At 45.3% G+C, this 27,117-nt stretch overlaps 1 protein-coding gene, 1 long non-coding RNA gene and 1 pseudogene across 3 annotated transcripts in view; 1 reads left to right on the top strand and 2 right to left on the bottom strand.

Annotated features, from left to right (window-relative positions):
- LOC109390080 (uncharacterized) overlaps positions 1 to 631 on the bottom strand; it is a 26,232-nt gene extending 25,601 nt beyond the window's left edge. For both annotated transcript variants that reach the window (XR_002125495.1, XR_002125496.1), the window contains exon 1: positions 313 to 631. This is a non-coding gene — a long non-coding RNA (uncharacterized LOC109390080). The remainder of the gene's footprint in view (positions 1 to 312) is intronic.
- MSN (moesin) overlaps positions 1 to 27,117 on the top strand; it is a 68,992-nt gene that overhangs the window by 439 nt on the left and 41,436 nt on the right. The window lies entirely within an intron of this gene.
- Positions 21,573 to 22,845, bottom strand: LOC109390079 (40S ribosomal protein S2 pseudogene; annotated as a pseudogene).

Below are 27,117 nucleotides of genomic sequence, written 5' to 3'. Positions count from 1 at the left end.
GGGTGGGGGGGCTTGAGGTGGTCCCGGGCCAGAAGTATGGACTGGGCGGGGCTGTCATGGTTCTCACATTCCAGTTCCCTGCATCTGGGATGCGACAGTAGGGAAGGCTTCCTTGGGGGCCCAAGTTCTCTTGTCCCTGACAGGCCATGGGAATGGGGGAGAAGACTCTGGTCCGAAGGAGAACACGTCCACCAGTCCTGAAATTGGCGCCGTTCTGAAGCAAGGCTGTCACTGTCCAGGAGGGGCCTTGGGAACCAAGAAGCAAGGTGGAGGGAGGGAGATCCTAAGGGCGGAGCCCGCACCCCCACTCACCTTTCCCACAGCCTCCTCAGGCGCCTCCAGCTGTTTCCCACTGCGAGAGGGAGGAGAGAGTTGTGGAAGGGCTCATGGAGGCTGCTTGCTTTTACCCAAGTGCGCTAACACTGCCCTAGGCACCAATCTGATGGGAGGTCTGCCCTACCTCCTAGGGGAGAAGACTGAGTGCTTCGTCCTCTCCACTCGCCAAATCCCTGCCCTCCCCATTACTTAGTGACTCTCTCCTCCTATCCCCTCCGGACTGTTCTGTGAGGTGTGGATTCTTTCCTGTGGGGCCACACCTTTCTAGAGTGGTGGTAGCTTCTGGGATCTGGTCTCTAACCCACTCGCTGTTATGAGAAGAGCAGAAGCCTCCTGGGAGTGGGGCCTAGGGGGGCCGGATGCCCAGGAGGGTGGGGTGGGGGAGGAGTGTGCCTGAATAATGAGCCCTGCTTGCTTTTGTGCAAGTCATGCCAAATGGCTGCTGGGGCCCTTCCCTTGCCAAGGAAGGCCTGGTGACCACCTTGGTTAGAGTCCCTTAGGCCAAGCAGCTTGTTAGGCTGGCCTAGGCTGTGCGGCTCTCCCGGAAGCCTCTCTAGGACCGCCTGAGCCTTCAGAGCTGAGATAGTGACTGGTAGCCTTGAGAAGGGCTGAGGGTCTCTGGGTGAGAGGAGTCAGGGTCCAATTCTTTGGGTGTGTGCTGAGCTTTGGTTGCCAGGTTGCTGTATGCCAGCCTTACTGCCAAGTCATTCTTGCTTTACCGAACCTTGTCCTTCAGAAACACTAAGTTTTCAACAAGTATGTGCTCCTACTATCTCTCTTTTAAATTGTTGGTTTTATGATATGGGGTTTTTCCACACTTGACCCCCCCCCCCCAACCCCACTCCAGACACACACACAAAGGGAGAGAATGGTTTTGAAAAGGGAGAAAAATACCCCACGGTCTCTGCCAACATAGGATTATAAAGATCCTTCCAGGAGCCTCTCCTTGGGTTTATCTCTGTGGTTGACTCCTTGACTCCTCTAAGGTGTGGCTTTGCCTAAATAGGTGGGTGGATCTCTGGGAATAGACTGCCCGTGACTTCTGTTCTCTAGTGGAATCTCTCATTTTCAATTCTGAGCTATCTCACATTTAAACACAACTTGATGGGTCTGGAAATTGTCTCAAAGGGGCCTTAACCATTCCATCCCAGTCAAAATTAGCAAAGAAGGTAGCATGCTGATTTTTCTCCTGGGCATGGAGAGAGACTGGAGTATGGGCTGTTGGATGCCAAGCCTAGGGTACTGAATGTACCTGAATACTGAAGGTAGTTTTATGCAGATTGACTGACACTTGAATCAAGTTGGAAGGAGAGGGCTGAATTTTGATAGACTGGAAGATTTCGAGAATTTCCCATGCTGTTTGGCTCAAGGAATGATAAACTTCTAGGAGAAACAGCTATACTGTGCCTGTTAAGACCATACAATCTTAACCTGAAAGGGACCTCAGAGACTATTGATCTAATAGTTCTCGCTCTCTCTCAACGAGTGAAGATATGTAGGCCTACAGGAAAGACCTACCTAAGGTCACATGGTGACAAAACCAAGATTGGGGTTTAAGCTTTTTGATGGTCATCACATTGACCCTGTATTCTGACTCAGTGATTAGGTTCTTGAAATGGAGTCCCCTTTCTTGCCCAAAGCAAATTACCCCCTGTTCTCAGGCTTTCCTGGTCCTCAGATAAAATGGAGTGGATAATTTGGGCAAAGTAACCAATGTTGGTGTTTGTGTGGTTTCTTGGTGAGAACTGGGGGTATCACAAGGTGCCTCCTGTTTCCTCCTTTCTCATCTCAATGCTGAGGTGTCCAGGGGCACACCCTAGTTCACTGCATACCAGCTAGTAGCTTTAATGAAGGGAGAACATTCCCTGTTCTCCACTCCTTCACTCGTGTACTTCAGGCTCTTTCTGGAGTATGACAGATAGGGAAGGGGAGTGGAAAATTCAAATCTGCTCATTCACATGAACCATGTCTACAGTCTGTCCAGGATTGGTTTCACTTTTATAACCAATTGTTTCCCACAGTCAGCGTGAATCTGTTAAGACATGCCCCTCTGCAACCCCTCCCTGCCAATTCTAATATTCTGTGTCTAGTTGCCAGTTTCCTGGGTCTGTTTTAGTAGTCAGAATGGAGAACTTATCAATTGCCATCTCCACTTTCTGGTGATGTTAAAACAGTTGGAAAAAAAAAGCCTTTCTTCCTGCCTACTCTCTTTAACTGCTTTTAGATCACAAAGTCTTTGGGACACTTTTGGATTCCCTAAAAAGAGATTGTTTTGAATTTTCAAGGTGTTCTTGAGTGTTTGGTTTGTTAGAGTTCAAAAGTTTCTTCACAATTGTCAAGTCCAACCCTTCTCATTATATAGATGTGGAAACTGAGGCCCACAGATAGGGAGGGACTGGCCTAGAATGATGCAGCACGTCAGTAGCAAAGCAGGACTTGAATCTAAATCTTAGTTAGAGGGCCAGTCTTGGTAAAACCTTTTCTATTTGCTGGGTTTTTAGCCTGAGCTCAACAGGTCAAGGGAAAGGTGGTTAAATGGTCATTGATGGGGCCATTCATGTCAGCAGACATAGAGCCTAGCTCCTTGAAGTACTTGAAGGTTTCTGGGTCTGCATTCGGCTAAACTTTAACAGGGGCAGTGTGGACTGTTTATTCTCCTGCCATTCCTAGCATTGCTTGAGCCACTTGAGTGGCACTAAAGTGGTACTTGGTGAAAAGGAGGCAGAATCGCAGTCTTTTAACCTTTGAACTAGCCCTGCCTACAGACTTCAGGGTGGGGCAATGGATCAGGAATGGAGGTTATGTGACAGAAGGGTGACTCTTTGGATCCTGCATCTCTCCACTTGTCTGGTTATCCAGTTCACTTGTCCTTTTGTGGAAGTGTAGATGATAGAGTCAGAGCAGGAACCATCTTGGGGATTTCCTTTAGGCTTCTCCTTGAATAGCCCTCTGGGCAGAGAGGGGCTGGTAGGGCAGGAGGGTCTTCATGGGACCCTTGAAGGCACCAACTAGTCTATATTTCCTCATGTTAGGCTTGGAGAGGAGAAGGTTGCTCTATGAGTGGGTGACAGAGATGGTATTGACCACTATTTAGCTAATTCACGATTATTCTCTAGCTTCCCGTAACAATAGTTTGTTTTAAGGGTGTTCTTACTTTTCTCTCTCTTCCTCCTCGCAGGAGACTGCTATACTGAATGGTGGAGCTAGAAAGGACATTTAGAGGTCATCTGGTCTATCTTCCTGACTCCAAATCCAGTTCTCTCTGGATGGGATGAGATGACAGCTACATATATTCTGAACTCTGTTCTAATAGTATTGCTTGGCAACAGTGTGTCTAGGTCCCTTTTGTATCTTCCTGGGAGTCACACCCACTGGAATTTCTAGCCTCAAGGTCCCCAGAGAGGACAAGATCAGGCTACCAACACTACTAGGGCTGGGCCTTTCATGGCTAGAGTTACTGATTGGCATCATTAATGACTGGGAACAGTCTGTTTCTGATCTTTCAAAGATAGAACTGAGTTTATCATGTACATCTTTCCCAACTCACAGTCTTTTCTGCCTGCTACCCCACCCCACTCTTCTGCCCCCATAGAAAAAACAGAGTACAAAGGTGGTCTCCTTTGGGGCAGTCTGTTGGTCAAGTGAAGGAGGTGCTCTTATCATGATTGGCTGGCTTTGCTGTTCATCCCTCCTCCCATTTCATGCTTGATAGAGCTGAAAAACTTTTCAATTCTAGGTTCTGATTTGTGGTACAGGAGCGGTCACTTAGAGGGTTAGCTCAGGAATACATTGATTTGGAACATGGGTGTTGGGAAACGGCAAGTAACCCTGACCTGAGAATTCTTCTCTTTCCATGTAAAAAGAATGCCTTCCCTATTTTCAGTAAAATGATCCAAATGAAGTAGGCCTTTAAGGCAAATCTCTTCTTCAGGCCCTCAGTCTCTCTAGCTTGTCATGAGGGAACTGTACTAGTAATAGGTATATTCTAGGGACCCTTCCAGCACTGATGTTCTTGAGGCATTCTTTCCTCAAAATTTGAGTGCTGTCTATGTACTAGGCAGTGTACTGGGCTATGCTGGGAATACAAAGTTGAACAGCACTTGCTAAAGTGTGTCTACTTGTCCCCTTACACCTCTGGAGTGCTGTTTCTTCCTGGGTACTTAGTTCAGGATCGAGAGTTTCTAGCTTGGGAGTTGGTTTATTTCATTAGTGGCTCTGACAAGAACACTGGCATGAGTGTTCTGGGCCATTTCTTCTTGAGTCTGCGGAGGGGAATGTCTTTCCTTACTGAGGAGCAAGAAAGAAACCAAATGAGAGCCTCAGATAAACACTGAAAACTTCATGTGCTCCCCTCCCTTTCTTCTCACTGTCTGTTGGTAGCGTATACCCTTTGTAGTTCTGCTGAAAGGCCAGGAAGCTACTTCCATTTCAAATTTCCATTTAAACTTGTGAGTGTGATAGTTAGATATATTGGTAGGCACTGAGGAGGTGGTGGGCATAAACCAACCTCCTAATGTGCCAACCACTAGTGAGCTGAGGGCTGGCTGTTGTGGGGTACAGCATTTCAAGTGCATCCTACTTAGGATGACCCAGAGCTTTCTCAGCCTTAAGTTCCCGTTAGCCGATTGTTCTGAATGGTCTAGGTTTCTTACAGGAGTGTTTTGAACCACAGAACCACTGAACTGGCCTTAAACTTTTTAATTTAACCTTTATGTTTTAGATGGGGACACCAAACCCCAGAAAAGGGAAGTGATTTGAGTGGACTGGTAATAGAGCTGGGACTAAAATCCAACTTGCCTGGCGTCCGGTCTAGGGGAGAAACTTTGAATGTCTGCCTTCTAAGTGGCACTCTCTGCAGGGTGCTCAAGTGTTTCTCCCTGTGCTGAGCCTGACTTGACCGTAGTGTTAGTATGGTCATGGGAAGAGCAAGTCCTTCTGAGTGTGTAGAGCTGACCTTAGAGGTTACTTTATATGGAGATGGCTCGGGCTCTGACTGTGCCTTTAGGACTGTTTGTAGCACTTCCCAGGAAGGTAAGTGCTCTGCTGTGACTCTAAAGGGTGGTCGAAAGTGGATGTGTGCACTGAAAGGTGGTAAGGAGAGGAGACTAGCCACATTTTCCTGCTTGAGAGTAGGCTTCACTGTCCTAAGAGTCTTTATGGGGTAGAGTTACTTCTTTTCCATATTCATAGCTAGAGGGGCCAGCCAACTTGTTTGGGATCACATAAAGTTGGTAATAGTTTTGGCAGGAGAACTTGACTTTTCTGATTCCATGTTAGTGGTCTCTCACTGGACTTGCCTGTCTTGGAAGGGTGACTCTTTTCCCCCAGGGGACACAGACTTCCAGAGAATCAGCTCTGTGGTGATTATGTTAACAAGATGGCTGCAGTGGAGTTCCCCTAAATAGCTTCTGCTGTAGCAAGTTTCAGTCAGTGGGTGATTCACTTCTTCTGGGGCCTCAGAATGACTTTTCTGTCTTCCTTCCTGCCCCTCACCCAAATTCCCCGCTTTCTCCTTGCCATTTACAATTTTGAGCTCTGACTTCTGTGTATTTTCACTCAGTGCTCCAGCTTGACCTGTTTCTTGAGTTAGAAGAATATTATGGTACTTTCCTTTCCACTTTGATAACAATTTTGCTGCTGTAGCAACCATTTCAATACAGACTGCAGTCCCCTGGCCTCGACCCTCACTTCTGACCTCTAGGTGTTGTAGGCTAAGCCTGGGGCAGGTAGCTAGCTAGAAAAGTTCTCTTTAAGCTTTCATAGAAAGGGAGCATAAAGTAGTGGTGAAAAGTCTGGAACCAGACTGCTTGGGCTCAAAGCCCCACTCTGTGTGTAGCGTTGGGCAAGTTACTTAACTTCTGTGCTTCATTTTCCTCAACTGTAAAGTGAAGACAATAATAGTATCTATCTCATGGGATGTTTTGAAGATTAAATGAGGCAATTCATGTAAAGTGCTTAGAACTGTGTCTAGCATCCAATAGGTGCTATGCAAATGTTAGCTACTATGATTATTTATGAAACTACTATGTGCCCAACCCTTTGCTAGGTAGAATGGGTAAGAAAGAAGGCAGGCAGCTGCATTCTCACCATTTAAGTGGTTACTAGGTACTATTTACTATAATGGATACAAATAAATGAGTAGAGAATACATTTGCTGCTTTTGTAGGTCTATTTAATTGGAAACTTAGGGCTAACTCGCTTAAAAAGTTTGAAAAATATATATACATATCATTTCCTAGAGATTTTAAGAAGGGAGTTTACTGGGAAATGAACAGGGACTTGAAGGATGTGTATACTTGGGGGCATTGGCCATTCTGGGTGGGAGAGTGATGTGGATTTGGTATGTGGGCATAAACCAGGTGGTCTAGGCCAGTGTTCTCTTGAAAGTGAGTTTGTCTGAAATGAAGGAAGGCTTGAGGTGCTGATTGTTTCAAGGGAGCCACAGAGTACATGTGAGCATAGACCAAGTTCCTCGTGCTGGGGTCAGTCGGAGCCAGCAGTCCTGTCTCAACTGGCAAGCCTTTTGAAGGAGTTTGTTGAGGGAGACTGTACCTGGAGTTTTCCAGAATTGGGTGAATTAACTAAAACAAATTTGGTGTGTTTGTTGCCCAAGTAGATATGTGAGAGACTCTTTCCTTCATGTTTCCATATTAGCTAAACCAAGGAACAGAGCTTAGTGATTACCCTCTAGGTCAGTAGCCTAAAAACAACTTTCAGTTCTCCCAATGGCTTTGTTATGAGATAGGTATTTGGGATAGGATGGAAATGCAGGAGGACTTCTTAGTGTGTGATTGTGATAGGTTAAGAAGTGTGTCATTATCTGGCCAGGGCCCAGCTGTAGCATCTGGACCTTAAACTTGTAGAAAGGGTCCTTTGGGTGACTTTCAAAGCACAATTTTTTTGGCAGTGACTGATGACAGAATCAGATTCAATGCTCCTTTCAATGGGCTTCTTGTGGCATAAAGTAAGTGTTGACGTAGCTCCTAGGCCACTGGTATGGTGACGTACCACGGTGCTTGTTTTGTAGTAATGTTTTGCCAGGTCGTCTCTGTGATTGGTGACTTTGAAAGTCTTAAGTTTCTTGCCATCCCTGGTGACCCTTCTACTTTGGGGGAATTTAATAGATACTTTGTGTGGCCAGGATATCAGTCAGGGCCTAATGAAAGAAAAGTTGAGATGTGGGCATTTGGTCATACAAAACAAAGTATAATCCTGAGAAATCCTTTCCTGGGTATATATGTGGGAGGTCATGGGGCCAGAGCTTGGGAGGAGGAACAAGGCATGCCTATCAGGCTTGGTCAGCGTTTCCTTTTCTCTCTTTAGTCCTGGCCTCCCTGAAATACCTGGGAAGGATCAAGGCTTGTTTTTCTCCGGTGAAGTGTGTCTAGATAAGGTTCCTGACCTTACTGTCTTGGTCTAATCTGCCCCCCACCTTTTTCAGAAAGCTCAGCCTGAAGGTTAGATGAAGTACAACCAGAGGCTCTTACCTGTTGTAATCTTTAACTGGGGTTGACTAATCTGTGGTATGGAGTTGGAGGGTGGGGGTCAAGCTAACAGCCAATTTGGGTGTCAGTAGTTAAGTTGTACAAATCTTTGCTATCTTCAAGGGTTTTAAGTGAGCTAAATTCCTCTCCAAACCTCCTTGCAGATACTCCTGGGAGACTGACTAACCCACAGCAGTTTTTTGCTGAGAACAAAGGTCACATAACCTCTTTGCCTTTGAATTTTTTCTTTTCTCTAATGTGAAAATACCAACAGTATCAGAAATATGTATCCACAGTACAGCACAGCTCCCTTCCCCAGGTTCCTTACTCCTCTTGGCACCTGGGCCATGGTGGATCTAACAAATGCTTGGTATGAATATCTCCCATGTTGCTTCAGGGTTACACTATACCTCTCTGCTGGTACTTGGAGAGCTGTTCCAGCAGGGCCTGAGGTGGGCCTGGGGAAAATCTAGCCTGGTTACCTTTCTCTCTGCCATAGCCTGGGCATTTTCCTAAGGTTGGGAGTTTGCCTCCTGGCCTTAGGCCAGTTGCCAGAGGAAACCAATGACTAAAAGCTTCCTCCCTGCGACATCACCTTCTGGAACCTTTCCTGATGATTCTCTACCAGTCAAGTATGCCTTATTTGGCTATTTTCTCCCCCCTCAAATGCCCTTTGCCACCTCAACTAGTACTCTGTTCTCCTTTGGTGCAGGGAACGCCTTCCTCAAGCTTATATAGTTTCACTTGCAAACTTTTCTCCTTGTTTAGGGCCCGTTTAAAGCAGGAGGTGAGACTCTGATAGGAGGAATGGGAGAGGAGAGAGGAAGATGGAAGAGCTCTGGAATGACTGATTTCTCCACCCTGCTTTTTTATTTCTCCTTGCCCTCTTGACCCAGCCTGGTCACCCACCTTCTAGCTTCTTACCTAGACCTCTGATAGCCTAGGAGTAGTCTTGCTTGGCCTGAAAAGGCTCAGAGTATGGGAGTGAGGTGTGGGGCAGGGGCTCTCAGCATCCGAAACTATTCTTTCGGAATAGGTAAAGCCTTCCAGTTGGTAAGTTCTTTGTGTTCCTTTTGTACACCTATGTTTTTTACTTGGCTTTCCTGAGTGGGCTGGGTCCAATGTCCCTCTGCCTCCCATCCCCAGTCCTGAGCTGTCTAGCCCTAGGTCAGAAGAGCTGAGCTTTTGACACTTAGCTTGGGCAACTTGTCTTTTTTTTAATGCTTTTTAGTAGAAATGGCACAATGAAAAGAATAGTGTACCAAATTAGGATATCTGATTTTTATTCTCTGCCTGTGTGACCTTGGGCAAGTCACTTTTATGGGTCTTAGTTTTCTTATCTGTAAAATGAAAACGTTGGCTTTTTCTGACTTTCTGATTACCTGTGCCCAGTCTTTAAGAAGATACTAAGGGGTTCTTGGAAAGATTATAATAGAACAGAGAGCAGTGACTGGAAAAGTTGCCCTTTCCTGTTTAGAATGATATTGGGAGTGTTGTTCTCCTCTCCCACCCCAACCAGCTATCAATGTGTAAAGTAGTCCTCTCCATTTCAGTGAGCTCTGCTTAGAGGTATTGGATGGATCCACCAAATACAGAGCTCGCTGTGGGCATCCTGGCTCGGAGAGACACACTTTTGACTGAGTGTTTGGGTGGAGCCTTGGAGTCCAGCCTGCAAACCACAGTTGCTAGCTATTTTGGGTCATTGGTGACTCCAGGAAGAATAGAAGACCCTTGAATTGGTCATTGTTCTAGCAGGGAAGGGGAAGACCAAGAAACAAACCAAAACTCAATGCAAATGAGATTTGACTTCCTCTACCCCCTTCCCCCACAACTTGCCTCTCTTTAGGGCTATGACATTGTTTTTGGCTGAGTCTTAAATTGCTAAGCTCCCCTTCCCCTTCCTCTCTCTGAGTCACTGATGTCTATGTTGCCCTTGGATGGGGAGCACTAGGTGATGTGGGTTTGGGTGGAGCGAAGGGGAGGGATTTCTTGTGAGGGAGATTGCCACATGCCTGGCTTTCATCCTTCAACTAATCCTGCATTTTGTGAATATGACTTCCTTTGGAGTTAGACCTGTAAATCAAAGGAGAGGGATTTCTGAATTTCCCATGAGTGCCTGATGGGCTGATGAGGCATAAGCAAATTCCTGGAGATGGTGTACCCTTCTCTGGATCTGTTTTTATCCTTCTTCCTCCTTAGTGACACTTTGTACAGTGCTTGCTTACGAATCAAGGATCCAGGCTGTATCTCAGCTACCTAGGAGTTGGCCATGAGCATGATCTTCACCTCCCCTGAGCACCCTGGAGGGAGAGCAAGATAGAAGTCTTCCTTCCTTAGGGAAAAGTTCCTAGGACAGTTTTCAGAGAAGGCTTAGTGGCTAGAGCTGGGTAATGCTTTTGCATGGAAGATTCTTCCCCAGCATTGAGCTGGAATGGCTTCTGGGCCTTGCAGGAGCTTGCTGCTGGGAGCAGCCACCTTGCTGGCAGCCTTTCTTTCCTAGGGTTGTTAAGGATTCCAGTTGTAGGTGGTAGATTAGAATGGCTATTGCTGAGGGAGAGTAGGCAAGCAGGTAGAGGGGGGAGAAGTGGAAGGAAAGAGGAGTCAAATGGGAAAAGAGTGATTATTTTTATATTTACCCTTCTTATAAAACCTGACATGGCATATGACAAGGTTTAGCAAGTAGAGAACTCTTCTACAAGCCCACCATTTTAACATAGCAATTATTATTTATGGGTATTTCTAGTCACATCTCATATATGTTCCTTAGTTTTCCATGATGCAATCATGGTGTACATAAAAAATCCTGTTTCTTTATCCTTACTTATCACTAAAAACTTAGTTAAATGCTATTTAGTTTCTAAAAATGACTGTTTCAATGGCTTTACAAAATTCCATCCAATGGCTATGTCATCATTTATTTAACTGTTCCCCTTTAGGGGGGCATTTGTATTACTTCCAGCATTTGCCAGGGTTTATAACACTGCAGTGTGAATATGAACAAGTGAAAATATAAACCCCTTAGTATGGTATATAGGGAGAACACTTTGCTACCTGGCTGCAGCCTAACTCCCTTTCCAGACTCAGCTCCCACTTCTCCCCACATACACGCTATGCCGTAGCTCTGTGGGGTCGAGTTTCCCCAAGTAAGCCATACCTCTTATATCTTTTAGCTTTAGCATACACTTTTTCTTTCAGCTTGAAATGTGAAGTCTCTTCTTCACTTCCTCCCACTCCATGTCACCTCCACTAGAAGCTTTCTTTAATACTCCCAGGTAGTATTAGTTTCACCATCTTCTGTGTGCCCACTGTACTTTGTAGGATTTCTGGTATCACACTTAACAAGTGGTATTGCAGCCATCTGGGCTCCCAGGATTTCTCCTTCAGTAAACTTGTGGATTTGAAAGTTTCTAACTCCTGTGCCTCAAGAAGGGGTTGTTTTCCAGGTGGTGGTGGTTAGGGATAGGCAGGCCTTTGAAGAGCACATAATCAGTTACAGACATGGAGAGGGAGAAGCAGCAGTAATATATGCAAGGGATCCAACAGTATTGGGTGAGCACCTGGTAGGGCATACTAGACACTAGTCTCGGAGAAAATATGTCAATCTGTTTGGAACATCTAGTTATATAAAATACTGTCATTTGCAACAACATGGATGGACCTTGAGATTATTATGCTAAGCAAAATAAGCCAGACAGAAAAAGTCGAGAACCATATAACGTCACTCATGTAGGATATAAAACTGAAAACAAAAAGAACAAGACAAATAAATAAAAACTCATAGACACAGACAACATTTCAGTGGTTACCAGAGGGTAAAAAGGGAGGGGAGATAGTAGAATAAGGTAAAGGGGGTCAAATCTATGGTGATGGAAGGAGAACTGACTCTGGGTGGTGAGCACACAATATGATATACAGATGATGTATTACAGAATTGTGCACCTGAAACCTATGTAACTTTACTAACCATTGTTACCCCAATAAATTTAATTTAAAAAAAGAAAAGAAAATATACCTTGGAGAAGGGAAGGGTGCATTAGCACCTAGAACGGGGAGAGGCCTGAAAGAGCCTTGCTGGCCTTGACCTACCAGTGCAGCCTCTTCAAACCATTCCAGATATCAGTTTCCCATCTGTGAAATAGAAAGAGCACCCTACTTCTTAGGGTTATGGTGAAGATTTAGGCACTAATGCATCTGAAAGTGCTCTGTGAGGTGTGGGGAGCAGGGAAAAGGAAGGGTGGCCCAGGATACCCTAGAATTTTCCTTCCAGTTGGCCTCTTAAAATTCTGTTTTATGTGTGTTTCCCATCAAGCCTATGAGTCCAGAATGAGAGATGTTACGGTTTCCCTGAGCAAGCATTCCTGCAGGTGCCCCACAGCCTGGTGCTTTTAGTGGGAGGTATGCAGGGAAGTCCCATCTCCTCACTCACCTGAACAGAATGGCTCCATGTGGCCCCAGCACAGCCCTACTCAAGAATGGCCACAAGTGGCTGGGGAGGGAGGTGCCACTTTCTCCTCAGCTCTTTAGCATCGAATGAGTGGTACTAGAGTAGAGGGTTTCCTAACATCCCTCTAGCTGGGGGTGGAAGTATTTATAGAAGCTGCAGTGAAACTGGGCAGCATTCGGGCCTTCTGTCCCCAAGCCTGCCATACGCTGTTAGAAGGACATGTCTCTGTCTGTCACTGGCTATGAGGTGTGATCAAACAATACGGTGAATGTTTAAATAAATAAAAAAAGTATTGCAGTAAAAGACACATTGCCATTAATCCCCCTCAGAATACTCCCCCTCACTTCAAACACACTTCTCCCATCGTTCTTGCCACTTTCTGAAGCAGTTGTGGAAGGCCTCTTTCATGAGTGTCTTTAGTTGCACTGTTGTGGCTGCCTCGATGTCCTGAATCATTTTGACTTTGGGGAAGACCCAGAAGTCACACAGTGCTGTATCCGGTCAACAAGGTGGACGAGGACACACAGTAATGTTTTTATTTGATAGAAATTGCCATATAACAGAAGCGATCTGTGACACGGAGCATTGTCATGATGGAGGATGATTTACGGCACACTTTAATTTAAAACACACCTTCTTTCAACCGTAGCTCACGCCCGACTGATTGCACCAAACAAATTGAAACATGTCACAATCTATTAATACTGTTCAACACGCCACTTCCCATATTGGAAATCTCTGCCTTTCCATTGATGGTACTTGGCAGCAGCATTCACCATATTTTATGACCACAACAGAAAGGCTCCGTGTCACACATCGTTTCTGATATGGTAATTTCTGACAGAAACATTATGGTGTGTCCTCTTCCACCTTATTCACTGGATCTGGCACCATGCAACTTCTGGCTCTTCCCCAAAGTCAAAATGACCATGAAAGGTAAATGTTTTGAATCAATTCAGGACCTCAAGGCAGGCACGACAGCACAACTAAAGACACTCAATGAAAGAGGACTTCCAGAACTGCTTCAGAAAGTGGCAAGAACGAAGGGATGAGTGTGTTTGAAGTGAGGGGTAGTATTTTGAGAGGGATTAATGGCAATGTGCCTTTTACTGTAATAAGTTTTTTTTTTTAATTTAAAGATTCACCGTATTTGTTGATCTACCTTGTATACACATATGCTTTTCAGATGCCTGCCCATCCCACCTGTCTTGGGCAAACAACTCACGGGGAACCACCCAAGCCAGATTTATGGTCTTTGGATGGAAATTCTCCCCCATCTAGGGTGCTTTTTGTTTTCTCCACATACTACCCATGACTTCTTGCTGCTGTCCTGGCAGTATGAAAACCCACAATCCACCCCAGGATTTTATGTTTTATAGAGGAAGCAAATTACCTTAATCTATGGAATACCTGTTAGTCAACTATAATATACAACAAGGGGAAGGGTCCTGCTCAAGGTTACTTAGTGAGTCAGGCAGAAGCAAGTCTTGAAGCCAAGACTGTCAGGTGTGTATTCTTTCCATTCTCTCAGGCTAACTCACTAAAAATATAAGCTTCTCAAGAACAGAGATGGTTTCCCACTTCCCATTGTATCCCTAATATCTAGCATAGTGCTTGGCATAGAAGAGGTGCTCAACAAATATTTGTTGAATAGATACATTAATAGCTACTATTGTCAAATTGGAATAGTCTTTCACAGACTCCTTTGGCTAGGTCTACTAGAATGCCAAACAAAAATCCTAGTGGCCCACTAGAACTTATATAATGAGGGTTGAGCTGGGCCCTGGCAGAATGGAGCTGAGTAGTGCCAAGGAATGGGGAGGAGTTGTCCTTCTTGTGCACCTTGGAGAGCCTGTTTACCTGTGAGTGGCCAGCTTTTTCACAGCCAATTTCCACTCCCTTTTCCCATGTCTTCACACAATACAGTAGTGTTCATGCCAAGGGGGAATATTCAAATCAAACCTTTTAGTGGATTCTAACAGGCAGGCGTGCAAGCATTTCTGTCTGCCTTTGTGAAGAAACCTAGAGTTTGGCCCTAGAGTACGTATTTGAAGCATTACCCAGTTTTTAAATTTTTTTGTATGTGTGCTGCTCGTTGTGACATGGCCAGCAGGCAGGGCAGCACTGTGTAACATAATCCTGAGAGGTTTGTGCTCCTGATGTTTAGGGATAGAATTGGCCACTGTGTTCAGGGATGGGCAGGGCCAGGCACAGATTGGGGAAGGACAGCAGGGAAGTCCTGTAGATCACCAGGCTGAGGCACTTAGCAGCTGTGTTCTGCGGTTACCGCTGTTGCCACCACTATCACACAGTCTGCCTTAGGGCACAGAGCTGCATAACTTTGCAGATTTGGGCATGTTTTAGTCAAGGTAGGCTAATTTGGGGAGAATAGGAGGTACTTTTCCCCCTCACCCATTTCTAAGAGAGGGATGTGGCCAGCATTTGGGAGGTATAGGTTCAGGCCTACTAGATAGGGTTGGGTGCCCTAAAATAGCCAGAGCCTCTGAAGGTCATCTTATATTTATTTATTTATTTATTTGTTTGTTTCAGTTTATTTTGAAATTTAAAAAAATTTCAATTACAGTTGACATTCAATATTATATTATTTCAGGTGTACAGCATAGGGAGTAGACATTTACGTACCTTACAAAGTGATCCCCCAATTAGTCTAGTGCCCACCTGACACCATACATAATTATTACAGTATTATTCACTATAGTCCCTATACTGTACTTTATGTCCCTGTGATGGTCATCTTGTCATTAAAGGAATTTTTTTTCGGTTCTTACAGTGCTGAGCTAGACACCATGCAATGAATGTTAATAGATAGTCTGTGCTCTTTTGTAGGGCACACTTAAATACAGACAGACTTTATTTATTTTGTAATTTTTGATTTGTGATTTTTTTTCATTATGGAACTAATACATATTTGCTGTAAGAAATGAAACAACACTGAAAAATATAAAATCCTCTGTCTTTTGCCCCTCACTCTATTATTGTCCAGAGAGAACCACCATTATTAACCAGATTGTTTTGTGAACTTACTTCTTTTAAATGCATTAATACATACATAACTTTAAATACACATATAACACAAAACCATACTCTTCTGCAGCTTTTTTTTTCTTACTGTGTGGTGGCCAGCTTTTCATGTTAAATCAGATTTTAATGTCTGTATGGGCTCGTTAATAAGCAAATTAACTTAAATTAACTTAAGTTAATTAAGTTAATAAGCAAATTAACTGAAATTAAAATGAAAAAAAAATGAGTGGAACACTTAAAATCCATACAAATGAAAAAGGGCCCATACTCTTAGTGGAGTGGAAAGGGAAGAGCACATTGTAGGGTCTTGCCTGCCTAAGACAAAAGGCTTTCTAGAGAAGGTGGGAGTCATGGCCCTTCTGTTGGGATGAAGGCTAGGATGATGAAAGCTGCTTCTAAGCTCAGTAAACCGCACATCTAGAAATTGTTCTGATTTCACCTGTGCCTAAATGATCTTAGTGAAGTGATTGGCAGTAGGGTATACCACTTTTCTGTGTTTAACGTGGCCCCCTCCCTCTTCTGTGGTTTTGCCATTTTGGGGTAATTTGATTCCAAACTGTACCTACCCGAGAACCCTGTTTCCCAGAAGATCTCTGGCTATTGTAGCTGTCTGAGGTTAGAGAAATAAGCGCTCTCTCTCTCTCTCTCTCTCTCTCTCTCTCTCTCTGTGTTTGGGTGATGGACACATGCCTTTCCAGTCTTCCCCAAAGAAGAGCAGTGAAGCTGGATTAAGTTCCACTCCCATCCCCGTACTTACAAAGGATCTTGTCCAGTGGCAAGAAAGTAGAATATTGTAAAATACTCAGCTGTAGCTGAGCCATCCAGTTGAAGAGTAGGAGGATAGAGACTTGTGAAATACAAATAAACATACAGCGTATTTTGAAGAAAATTCGCCCAGTGGCTGCTCCTGGTTTAGAAGCTTGCTGACTTGAGGATATTGATCATGTTGAAGGAGGCAGGCCAAGCATGGGGAAGCAGAATTACCAGAAATGCAGGCTCTCTGCTGCTCACTCATGGCGTGCCCCGCCTTTCTCTTCTTAGTTCCCAGACTTTCACAGTGGGTGGAGCGGAGCTTCTGCTTGCCCAGCCTGTAATCCTGGAGCCTCTGACACCAGAGGTTGACCTTGACTGGGCCCGTCCTATGGGCCACTGCAGGCATTATTGCCTTACCCTTAGACAAACAGGAAGCTTTATACAAACAGATTCTGAGTTATTGGAGTTTTCTGAATCCTTGTGGGGCAGGGAGAACAAGGCTCTGAGATCAGACACCAAAAAGGGAAAGGGAATGACATTTTAAAGAATTTTGGGGGCAATTTCAGGAGGCTTGGATCCAAAGTATCTATAAGGCATTTATTATAGGCCAGGCTTGTAGGAAGATCTGTGTTTCAGTGCTGATAGGGGGCGTGACCTTGGACAAGTCCCTTAACCTCCCTAAGCCTCCCATTCTTCTTTGGTAAAGTGGGAATAATGCTTGCCTCAGAGTTGATGGGAAACACATAAGAGAACACCGGAAAGCCCTCAAATGTTAGTTCTGTAGAAAATCAAGCATACAGGATTCAGGTGCTCAGAGAAGCTTAACTCATGTTTTAACAGCCTCTGTTGACAAAGGCAGTAGATTGTGTCAGTGGATGAAACATTTCTACCTCACCATTAAGAATGGTTATGATTCTTAAAAGGGTAAGACTTAGTTATCAGGAAAAGTTCACTTTTTTCTGTGGCACAGCTCATTTATAGACCATCTGGGATCAATGATGCATTGCAATAATCAGCTTTCAACTATCGATAGCAAAACTTTCTTCTCACCTACCTGTGGATGTCTTATCTGTCCTAAGCCATGTGAGCCCAGGGAATGCAAGCTCCCTTGGCTCTTCTGATAGTCCAAACAAGACATCATTGTTTAGGTAAATATGTCAAAAAAATTCTCAAAGTAAAGTCGTTAGCTTTAGCTACAGCTGAGTTATCCATAAGTGATGTGGATAATTGACCTTAACCACAAGGAAAATGGTGAACTTTGGCCTCTGGAGCAAGGAAAGTGATGGGTTTCTACTTCACTTATACTCCCACTGATCATCCCCCCAGGCTGTGAACTCAGGTAGGGGTGACAAATTTATGAGACTAGGATTGGGAGGGAGGCAACCCTTCAAAGAGCGGAGGTAGAAGAGACCATGTATGAGATTGCCCTACATAGATTATTATTCCAGGGAGGCTTTGAACAGTTTTCTCTTCCCCTGACTCCACTGGGATTCAGCCTTTGTCAGGAAGAGCCAAGACTGAAGAAATATTGAAAGAGCTATTAGAGACCTCTCTGGGCAAGTTCCTCTGGAGCCTCTAGCTGTTGAGCAGCCCAGTAAAGGGGATGCTAATGTTAGGAAGCTGGGAGGGAGGAATAAATTTAAGGAGTGGCTTCCTGCTTTCCAAGTAGTTCCCTGTTTAAAACAGCCCTGTCAGATGTGAATTGAAGGAATCCCTCTACAGGTTGGCTGGCATTGCCTTACAATCATTTTCTGGTATTCCTCGCGTTTCTCACCCCATGTCTGGACAAAAAATAAAAGTCCCAACACAAATCAACACAAATACAGATACGGGTAATTCTCTACATTTGGGACACACATCATTCTTGTCAACCCTTTTTACCACTATTATGTCATTTGATATTCATTAACTCCAGTTGGCAGGTTAGTAATTATTATCCCCACTTTTTCATATGGGGAAAGTGAGGTTCAAAGAGGTTAAGTGACTGCAAAAATTACTCAGCTAATGAATAAGGGAGATAGGACACGAGTGGGGAACAGGTGACTTTGGTTTTAGACTCTGCCTGGGGTAGAGTGTGGAAAGGGGAGACAAGTGTTGTTTCATAAAGGCCTAGACTTAAGCTCTAGTCATGGTTAGGCCAGGGTTCTGAGGCTAGAAAGGCAGTTTCAGCTTTAAACAGTAGGCCCTTCCCCTGTACCAGTAGTTGACCAACCTCCCTTCAGTTTCTTCTAAAATAAGATGAATCAAGAATAAAGTTTAGAGCGAATTCTAGTAGTTATGTCTCTGTGGGGACATCCAACTGTCATGTTGTTTATGTTCTGCTTGTTTGGGGCCTGGCCTAATTCTTCTTTTGAAGCTGGCTTCTTGTGTCACCCCTTTTGCTAGAGACAGACCACTGCCTTCAAGGCTAGTGGAGCTTTCCACCTGGTTGAGCCAATAACCGACTTGGCTTTGCCTTGTTCCTGGATACATAAATGTTGCTCATTAGGAAGTGAGAGTTGTTTGGGGACTAATTATGCCTAGCTAATGTAGGGTCTTGTTTGTACCTTGGTGGGAGCATGAGCATTTGTCTAACTGATGAGTGGAGCAGGTATTGGGGAATTGTGGAAAGAGCTCTATTCTGCAGTTGAAGAGCTGGTGTTTAGTCTGGGCTCTGCTGCTAGTTTCCCAGGGCAATCTTGGCCAAGCCCTTGCCCCTTTTGTGGCCATGGCCTGTTCTACAAGGAATTGGTTTGGCTAATCTCTGAGAGCCATTCCTGCTCTGAAAGTCTGTGGTTTATTCAGAAATGTCACATTCCCCCAACAATGGAGGCTGGTCTGCCCTACCTTGGGTAGGGGACGGTGGTACACATCTCACAAATGTTCTCATTCTGTGGGGAACTGGGCCAAATGGCAACTCTATGAGCTCTGAGAGGTTGGGAGTTGTCAGCTATGTCTGGCTTTTGGAGGAGAGACCTTCACAGAAGGGCCTTGGGAATGTTCAGGAGCATAACTGAGTGGAGGGATAGGCAGGAGGGTGGCAGGAGTTAGTCCAGGCCTGATCTAGGTAAGGAGGGAAGAGGTGCTCTGGAAAGGTATCTCTTAGGGAACCCACCAGAAATAGGTGATAGAGTGACATCATGAGATAGACAGTTTAGTGTAGTCCCTGGCCAGATAGTCCCTGGTCATAAGTAGTTGGTAAGCCCTCAGGAATGTGAAACAGTCACATGGGAATGTGTCACTAGAGCAGCCAAAGGCTGTGGAATCAGGAAGAACGGTTTTCCCTTGTCACCATCCTCTCTGTGTAGGATGTGAGGTCCTTAAATTTGGGCCATAGAAACTAGATGTGGCAAAGGGATAAACACAGGTCATAATGGCAGATAAGCCTGGTTATTTAGAAGACGGAAAAAAATCATAATGCTTGCTTGATGTCAAAGCATGTGAAGTTGAATTTACTAGTGCTGATACACTTTATTTTTTTTTCTTGTTGATTTGAAGCAAGGTTGGGAAAACGGGGAAATTTGAACTTATGACTCTAGTGGCCCTAGGGGCCAGAATGAAGGTCGAGTTTAACTGTTAGAGTAGGGGGATGAGTTTTGAATGGGGCCAGCTAGGCTCCTTGCCTTCTTATCCACTGGGGAAGTCCAGCTTGCCTATGCAATTGGTCTTGGTCAGCTTGTGGAAGCACATGTAGACTCTGATTAATCATTATGGCTTTAGGGCTTTGGGCATCAGTGGTTTTTAAGAGCTCTCCTGCGATAGTCTAATGTTGGGCCAGGGTTGATAAGTACATTGGTAATCCATGTTCCATCCAAGAAAACTGAGTCTGAGAAAGGGAAAGCCTGTGCCCATGGCAGCACAGAATGGTCACAGCTGAGCTCCAGGTCTCTTTGTAGCTGGAGGTAAGGTGGCCCTGACAGCTCCATTGCGCAGCCTTTAAACTTGGCCATTGGCCCTGGATGAGATACGCATCCCCCCACTCCAAAGTGCTACAAGAAGGGGTGGGGTTCAAAGTAACTAACTGGACCTAAGGGAGGTAAACAGCTCTCTTTAGAGTATAAATTCACCGTCTGGGCATGTGTAGACCAGTGGTGGTGGTGTGGGGGATAGGACAGGATGGGAAGTGAGTAATGCTCTGGGCATCAAGGCATTCAGTTAGTGAGAACATTACAGGGAGTTGGTGAGTAAGAGCCCATGGACCTGGTGACTTCATTCCTCAGCTCCATATGAAGTGTTGGACTGGGACCCTGCCCTGTGTCCAAGACAAGGTGCTTAGACACTGAAGACTGCTTGTTCTCTGCTGCCTACTTCAGCTGGATGGCAAATACACCTGAATAAGCCCCAGCCCCTGCTGCTCCTATACTTTCAGAGTGCACCACACTCTCCCACAAGCCCTGGCACCATGTCACAGTGTTGTCTTTATTTATATTTCCGCTGTTTTATGCATGGCATCCAAATTAGAGAATAAAATTCTTCTATGGTAGGAAAGGGGACTTTGTTCCAAGTACTCCCAGAGGCACAAGAAAGTGCTTAATGTGGAGAACCAGGCAGCACCAGGAGGTCATCTTGGTTTTTTTTCTCCTATTAGCCTCCAAAGGAACTTTTTATGGGGAGAAAGGTGACTGGGAGTTTTAGGGTGGATATAGCACACACTGTATTCTGTGGGATCCAGCAATTACATCTTTTCACTATCCGATGGGGAACTCCTTGAAGTAAGGGCTTGTCATAATCTCTGTATTCTCAGAGACCAGTACCCTGCCCCACAGTTTGCAAGTATTCAGTTTGCTGAATTCATTTGAAGGCATTTCTTCTGTTCCTTCCCTTGAGTCAGACTAGATTCCCTAGAAGCCCTCTGTCTCCTGGGGGAAGAATCTGGAAGCTAATGGGGAGGATAGGGTTGCATCTGAGCATTGGCCATCCATGGCACCCCTGTATCCAGCCCACTGTTCTTAGTAGTTGACTTTTAGGGTATACCTGCTTTCACACATACATGTTTTTCTTTTCTTCCTTCCTTCCTCTTCTCCCCTCTCCTCTGCTCCCCTCCCCTCTTCTCTCTCTCCAAGAGGGGCGAGTGTGAGGAGCAGGAGCAGGGGCATGGAGTGGGAGGTTAGAAGGTGGACACTTCTGGATGTTTTTTTTCCTTACCTCTTCCTGTGAGAGAAGTGCTAACTAGACCCTAGGATCCTAGACCTAGTCCAGAGGAGAGAATACTGCACTTGTGCGCAGTATTGGCTATTAATGGAGGTCTTTAACCTGGGATCTTTGTGATTCGCATTAATTTCATTCTTAGCTCTCCCTCCCACTGAGTTTGGCATTTCCAAATTGATTTCCTTTTATTCTCCAAACCATTTCTAAGGGGATAGGGAGGTAAACAAGCCACATATATCTCTTTATTTTTCGAGCCCTTATTAGGCCAGCTGGGATGGTCCCCTTTTTACATTTTTCTTCATGCATGCCTCTTGTTTTTCAAGGCCAGAGGTTGGATTCAGAGGCCTAGGGGCCTAGCACTGCCTGGCTCAGCTGCTGGCCTGGGGCCTGCTATTGAGGGGAATCAGCTTGGCCCAAGGCCTTTCTGGCATGTGAAGGAGCCTTTGGGGAAGATGGTTAGTGGTCTAAGCTTGTTACCTATCCCCCCCAATGCCTGAATGCCTGTACTTAGGAAGAGAGTAGGCTACTGTGTACGATTGTCTGGGCCAGTTATCTTTGGCTAACTTTCAGATAGGACCCTTGCTGCCCATCCTCTATGGAAAGTAGAATGTGAAGAGAGCAATTAGTCCCAGTTTGAGGCCTTGTGGATAGTGTATGGAGTTACTTGTTTGCCAATATTTGGTCTAGTTTAGCAATTGGCAAATCTGTCTGCTAGGCCTGCTTTTGTATGTATTGTAAGAATAGGTTTCATATATATTTTAATGGGCTTACTTCACTTTATTTTTCTTGTATAAAATTATGTGGTGGCCACAGCTGGAGCCCGGGTCCTCTGCATAGAAACTCTGGTGTGGGTCTTTACAAGATGGTCAGTGAGTTCCTGATAGGGAGACTTGATGAACGCGGTCTCTTTCCAGAGGTCAGGGGTGAGATAGTTGTAGGTCTTAGAGATGGCATCAAAGGTGGCCTTGACAAAGTTGCCCAGGGTGGCAGTGCAGCTCCTGGCTGAGTTGTAGCAGTTATTGTACTGGCCATCAGTAGCAGCTTCTTGGGCACAGGAGCTGAGACAATGCCAGTGCCCCTGGGGGCGAGGATGAGGCGCACCAGCACAGAGCCACAGCAGCAGGTCACCTTTCAAGGGACAGTGTGGGGCTTGCCGATCTTGTTTCCCCTATAGCTTCGCCACACAGGGACGATGGAGAGCTCGGCTAGGACGATGGCCCTGCGGATGGCAGTGGCTACCTCCTTGGAGCACTCAACACCCAAACCCACATGTCCATTGTACTCCCTAATGAGAACAAATGCATTGAACTGGGTCCTCTGGCCAGCGCGGGTCTGCTTTAGCACTAGTACAAACTTCAAAACCTCATACTTAAGGGATGCCCCCAGGAAAAAAAAATCAATGATCTCAGATTCCTTGATGGGCAGGGAGAAGAGATAGATCTCTTCCAGGGACTTGATCTTCCTGTCCTTGACCAGGCGGCCCAGCTTGGTGACTGGGATCCACTCCTTGTCCTTGTCCTTGCCTCCGTGGGCTTTGTGGCCTTGGCTGGGCCCCAACCCTGGCCACAAACTCAGCCTGGGACGCTGCTGCTGAATCTTCATGGAAGCCGGTGAGGCCTTCCATTCTAGGGCTTCTTGGGGCCTCCAGGCCATCCTGCAGCACCAGGGTCATCTGCCATTTGGTGATTTCTCAGAGAAGTCTTATTTTAAAAAGCATTTTGTTTTGGGCCGGCCGAGTGGCACGATGGTTAAGAGCTGGCTTGGGATGTCAGAGGGCCCCGGTTCGGATCCCACATATGAGGGCCAGTGACACTGCCCTCCACAGCTAAGATGCTGAACAACAGCTCAACCTGGAGCTGGGCTGCCGTGAGTCGCCGGCGACGGCTTAGGCTGCAGCCCCTGCTGCAGTGGGTTGCCATGGGCTACCGTGTGTAGCCAGCAGCCAGCGTGAGCGGCCAGCAGCTGCAGTGAGCGGTCGTCCGGAAGCCGACAACTGATCTGCCTCGCCAGAGAAGAGCACAATGATGGTGCCAACTTGGGCCAGTGAAGCAACATCCTCCACAACTAGATTGAAGAACAAGACGACAGCAACTTGTCTGTTCCCCTTCCCCCAATTCCCCAGCACTGTTCCTATTCCCCTAATTCCCCAATAAAAATCTTTAAAAAAAAAAAAGCATTTTGTTTTGTTTTAAAAGAGGAATATGCAGCGAAGATCATGTGTCCCACAGAAACAGTTCAACCCATGGCAGTCTATGCTTTACATTCCCAATTTATTGTGTACCAATTTCTTATTAACTCATGACTCCTTTGTAGTCTTCTCTTTCCCAAGACAGGCACATGTTAGGCCTTTGAATCCTGATTTATGAGTAGGCTGCTTGTAGCCATCCCCTTCCGTGTTGGTTACTAACTAACCAACCAACTCTGTCTCCTCATGTATGCTTGGAGTCATAGTCACTGGGGTTAGAATGAAAACTATCCTTCTTAGAGTGGAAAGAACCTGATAGATGATGCTTTCCTCCAGCTCACTCTTCCTATGGAAGACAGCTTTTCATCCCAGATGGCCCCAAATCTGATAAGTACACAGCTGCTGTTGATAGTAATTTGGGAGATTTGAAAACAAACACAAAAGTCCAAAGCTGTACTCAACAGGGGATTCCGGAGCTGAGGCTAGCTCTTCCTGTTCCTCCCCCCACACTTCATTCCTGGGTTTGCTGAGCCTCCAAAAATCAAACCTGGCTTTTTGAGAAGGTGCCTCCTTTGTGTTTTTGTGAGACCACGCCTGAGTAGGAGGAATTCTTGGTGCTTTCGGAGCAAGACACTGAGACTGTTTGGAGTTGTGGGGGTGATACTACAGCGTAGTTCTGGTGATAGGCTTACCCAGACAAGGAGGCATTTCCAGCTACATCTATAACCCTTATACTCAGTGTTCTGGCGAGGGTGGGTGGATTGCACTATTTTAGCTGTTGTGTGTTTATGCGGGTATGTGCCTTTTTGGGCACCCATGCCCATTCATGCCAAGTCTTTGGGAATCCTGGAATGAAGAGAGTGTGGTGCCAAGGCTGAGTCACTCTCCTGGAAAGGTCAGGTTCTAACAGAGCTTGCACCAGATCTACTCTGGAATGCCTTCTCTTCTCCCTTCTGCTACGCCTACCATTCCCCGAACACACCTAGGATTGTAGATGGCCACCCAACTCCAGGCTACTGGGCCTGAGAGACTCAACCACTGAGCTTCCTGATGGGGGCAACCAGGGCACAATGGGGTGAACAGTACTCACCAGGGCTCTTCTCTTCTCCCCCAATCACCCCAAAGCCCTGTACCTGTACCTACAACAGTGTAGAAGACTTGTGAAATATACACAAATGTTTCTGACACTAAAGGACCAAAGCATATTTGTGGATAGTCAGTGAGTGAAGTTAGCTTAATGATTTTAAGGTGACAATTAATGGTGAGCATTCCAAATAGAGTTGCCTTAGGTTTTCCCGTGACTTTTTTGGGTGGGGGTCTGGTCAGCGTTTTTCAAGATGACTTGAGAGAAAGGAGGGTAGTAACCATAAGATAAATGAAGTAGGCCAGTTACGTAGAATCATTGTTGACCAGTATTTATAGCTGCATGACCTAGGGTAAGGTATTTAACGTTTCTGAACCTTAGTTTTCCATCTTTAAAATGGGGATACTAATGATACCCACTTCCTTGGGACTTATGAGAGAAAAGAGCTCATGATTGTGAACATGTACCTAGAAGGGTACTTGTCATATTGAAGGCGTTTGATAAACGTCCTATTTCTCTTAATTTCTTTCATCATATTTTTCCTTCTTTAAGCATTTGAGATCAAAGAATTTTAGGACCCTAGTTAGGCTTTGCTTCTAATTTGTAAGTGTACTTCCTGTACTGCATTGTTTCTGTATGATTTTTTTAAATAGATGAAGAAACTGATATTTGAAACAATGATGCCAATGACTGGTCTAGTTTGTGGCTAACCCCACTGTACCTTCTGCTGTACTTCAGAAACAGTCTGAGAATCTGGGTGGGTGTGTCTGTTGCTTTGTGAAGAGAAACCCCAGCTCTGGGGAGCTTGAGAGTCCCAGGATGAGGGAACAGGGAAAAGGAGAAAATCTATGCTTGTAAGAGATCCAGGTTAGACAGGATGGTTTTGGGTGTGAAGAATAGAGGATGTGCAGAGAAGAACATAATTAGAGGAACCTTTACTCAATAGGGCAAAACAGTTTGTGAAATCAGTGGGTACCCGCCCCTTTGCAGAAGCCAGGCAGCCTTGGCTGAGACCCACCCCAAGCCCTTGCTGTGCTGGTAGCTTTCACTTCCTCCTTGTGTGTGTGTGTGTCTGGGGGGGTAAAGTGTGGGAGCAGGGGGCTCTTAAGTTTGGTTGCCCTTCCAGGCCTATCTGTAGGTAGACAGCTTTTCCATATAGACTGAAAGTAGGTTGTGGTAGACTCTCTTGAGGTTTAGAGAATGGTTCCCCCAAGGTTTGTGGGAGCTAGAGTAGGGAGTGCTCATTACACTAAGCTGGTGCCTCGATGGGGCTCCGCGAAACAAAGCCAGCTTCCTACCTATATCTTATATATTAGGTCACCTTGTCTGGCTTTGTCTTCAGGGATTTCTGTGTCTGTGACACACCTCTCCCCCAAATCTGATGAGTTAGCGCCTAACACTGTGGTGGCCGAAAAGGTAACTACTTTATTCTCTTCTGATTGATTTTAGGAAGAGGGTCAGGGAGGTGGGAAAGGAGGCCTTGATTCTTAACTCTGGGCTTTTGGGAGGGTTTTTCGCATATTGTATATTTCCCTGTGGCATTTGGAGGGCATTCATTGTGTTTCTTGCCTCTGTGTCTTTGCACATGCTGTTTCTCTCCCTCGAACAACATGAGCTCCCCTTTCCCTTTAACACCTTTTTCCGGTGACAGTCTTCTTCATCCTTCAGGACAGGTCAGCTCTTCCTCTAGAAACCTTCTGCCTTCCACCTTCTCCATTATGGCCTGGGTGCCCCTTTATATTTCCACAGTTCCCTCTGACTACCTCTATCACGGCCCTTACTGCATGAAACGGTAATTACTCATTCACTTGTCTGCTTGTCACTCCCTCCCAACAAAAAGTACTCTCACAAGCATGCTCACCCACTTTTTCACATGCTGATGTGTAAGCATTAGAATCATCTCGAGGCCTGCTCCCTACTGGGTGTCTGATAACTTAGTGGTATATGAACCAACGTGTGTGTATATTTATATGTGACTGTGTCAGGGATGCGGGTCCTTTCTAAAACACTTGAGGCAGGGAAGAGATGGCCTTATTTGTTTTTCTAGGTCTTAATAGAATTGTAGGTAAAATTTTAGGGCTTACTTTGCGTTATGGAACAATGTCTATTGCCTGGGCCAAGAGGGAGGCTGCTGGATCATTTCTGTAGAGATTCTGGTGGGCCTCTTTCCTCCTGCTATCTGAAGAAACTAGACCCAGTTAGGGCAGTATGTGTGTAGGTGCTTCTTAACTCAGAGAACTCTGATATTTGTGTGTGTGAGAGTGAGTGGTTTCATGCATGCTCACCTCAGTATTAGGGAGTGCAAAGATTATATATCCTTGGTGGTAGGGGTGCTGAAAACCCTGGTATTATTGGCTGGATAGGTTAAACAACTTTTACTGGTCTCAGTAAATTCGTAGCTGAGCTTGTGACTTGGAGGGCAAGATGTGGCTTTATCAACTCAAAAAGATACAAAGCCACCTTTTTATTAAACATTATTTATTTATTTATTTATTTATTTATTTATTTATTTATTTTGTGTGTTGTACAGCTGAAATTAATTCTAAATTTTTAAAGATTTTTATTGGGGAATTGGGGGCATGGGAACAGCGCTGGGGAATTGGGGAAGGGGAACAGACAAGTTGCTGTCGTTTTGTTCTTCAATCTAGTTGTGGAGGACGTT

The sequence above is a fragment of the Hipposideros armiger genome, unplaced genomic scaffold (genome assembly GCF_001890085.2).
Source record: "Hipposideros armiger isolate ML-2016 unplaced genomic scaffold, ASM189008v1 scaffold_254, whole genome shotgun sequence".
Classification (NCBI taxonomy): Eukaryota; Metazoa; Chordata; class Mammalia; order Chiroptera; family Hipposideridae; genus Hipposideros; species Hipposideros armiger.
Note: the sequence above shows the minus strand (reverse complement) of the source record. Positions and strands in the feature narration are given on the sequence as shown.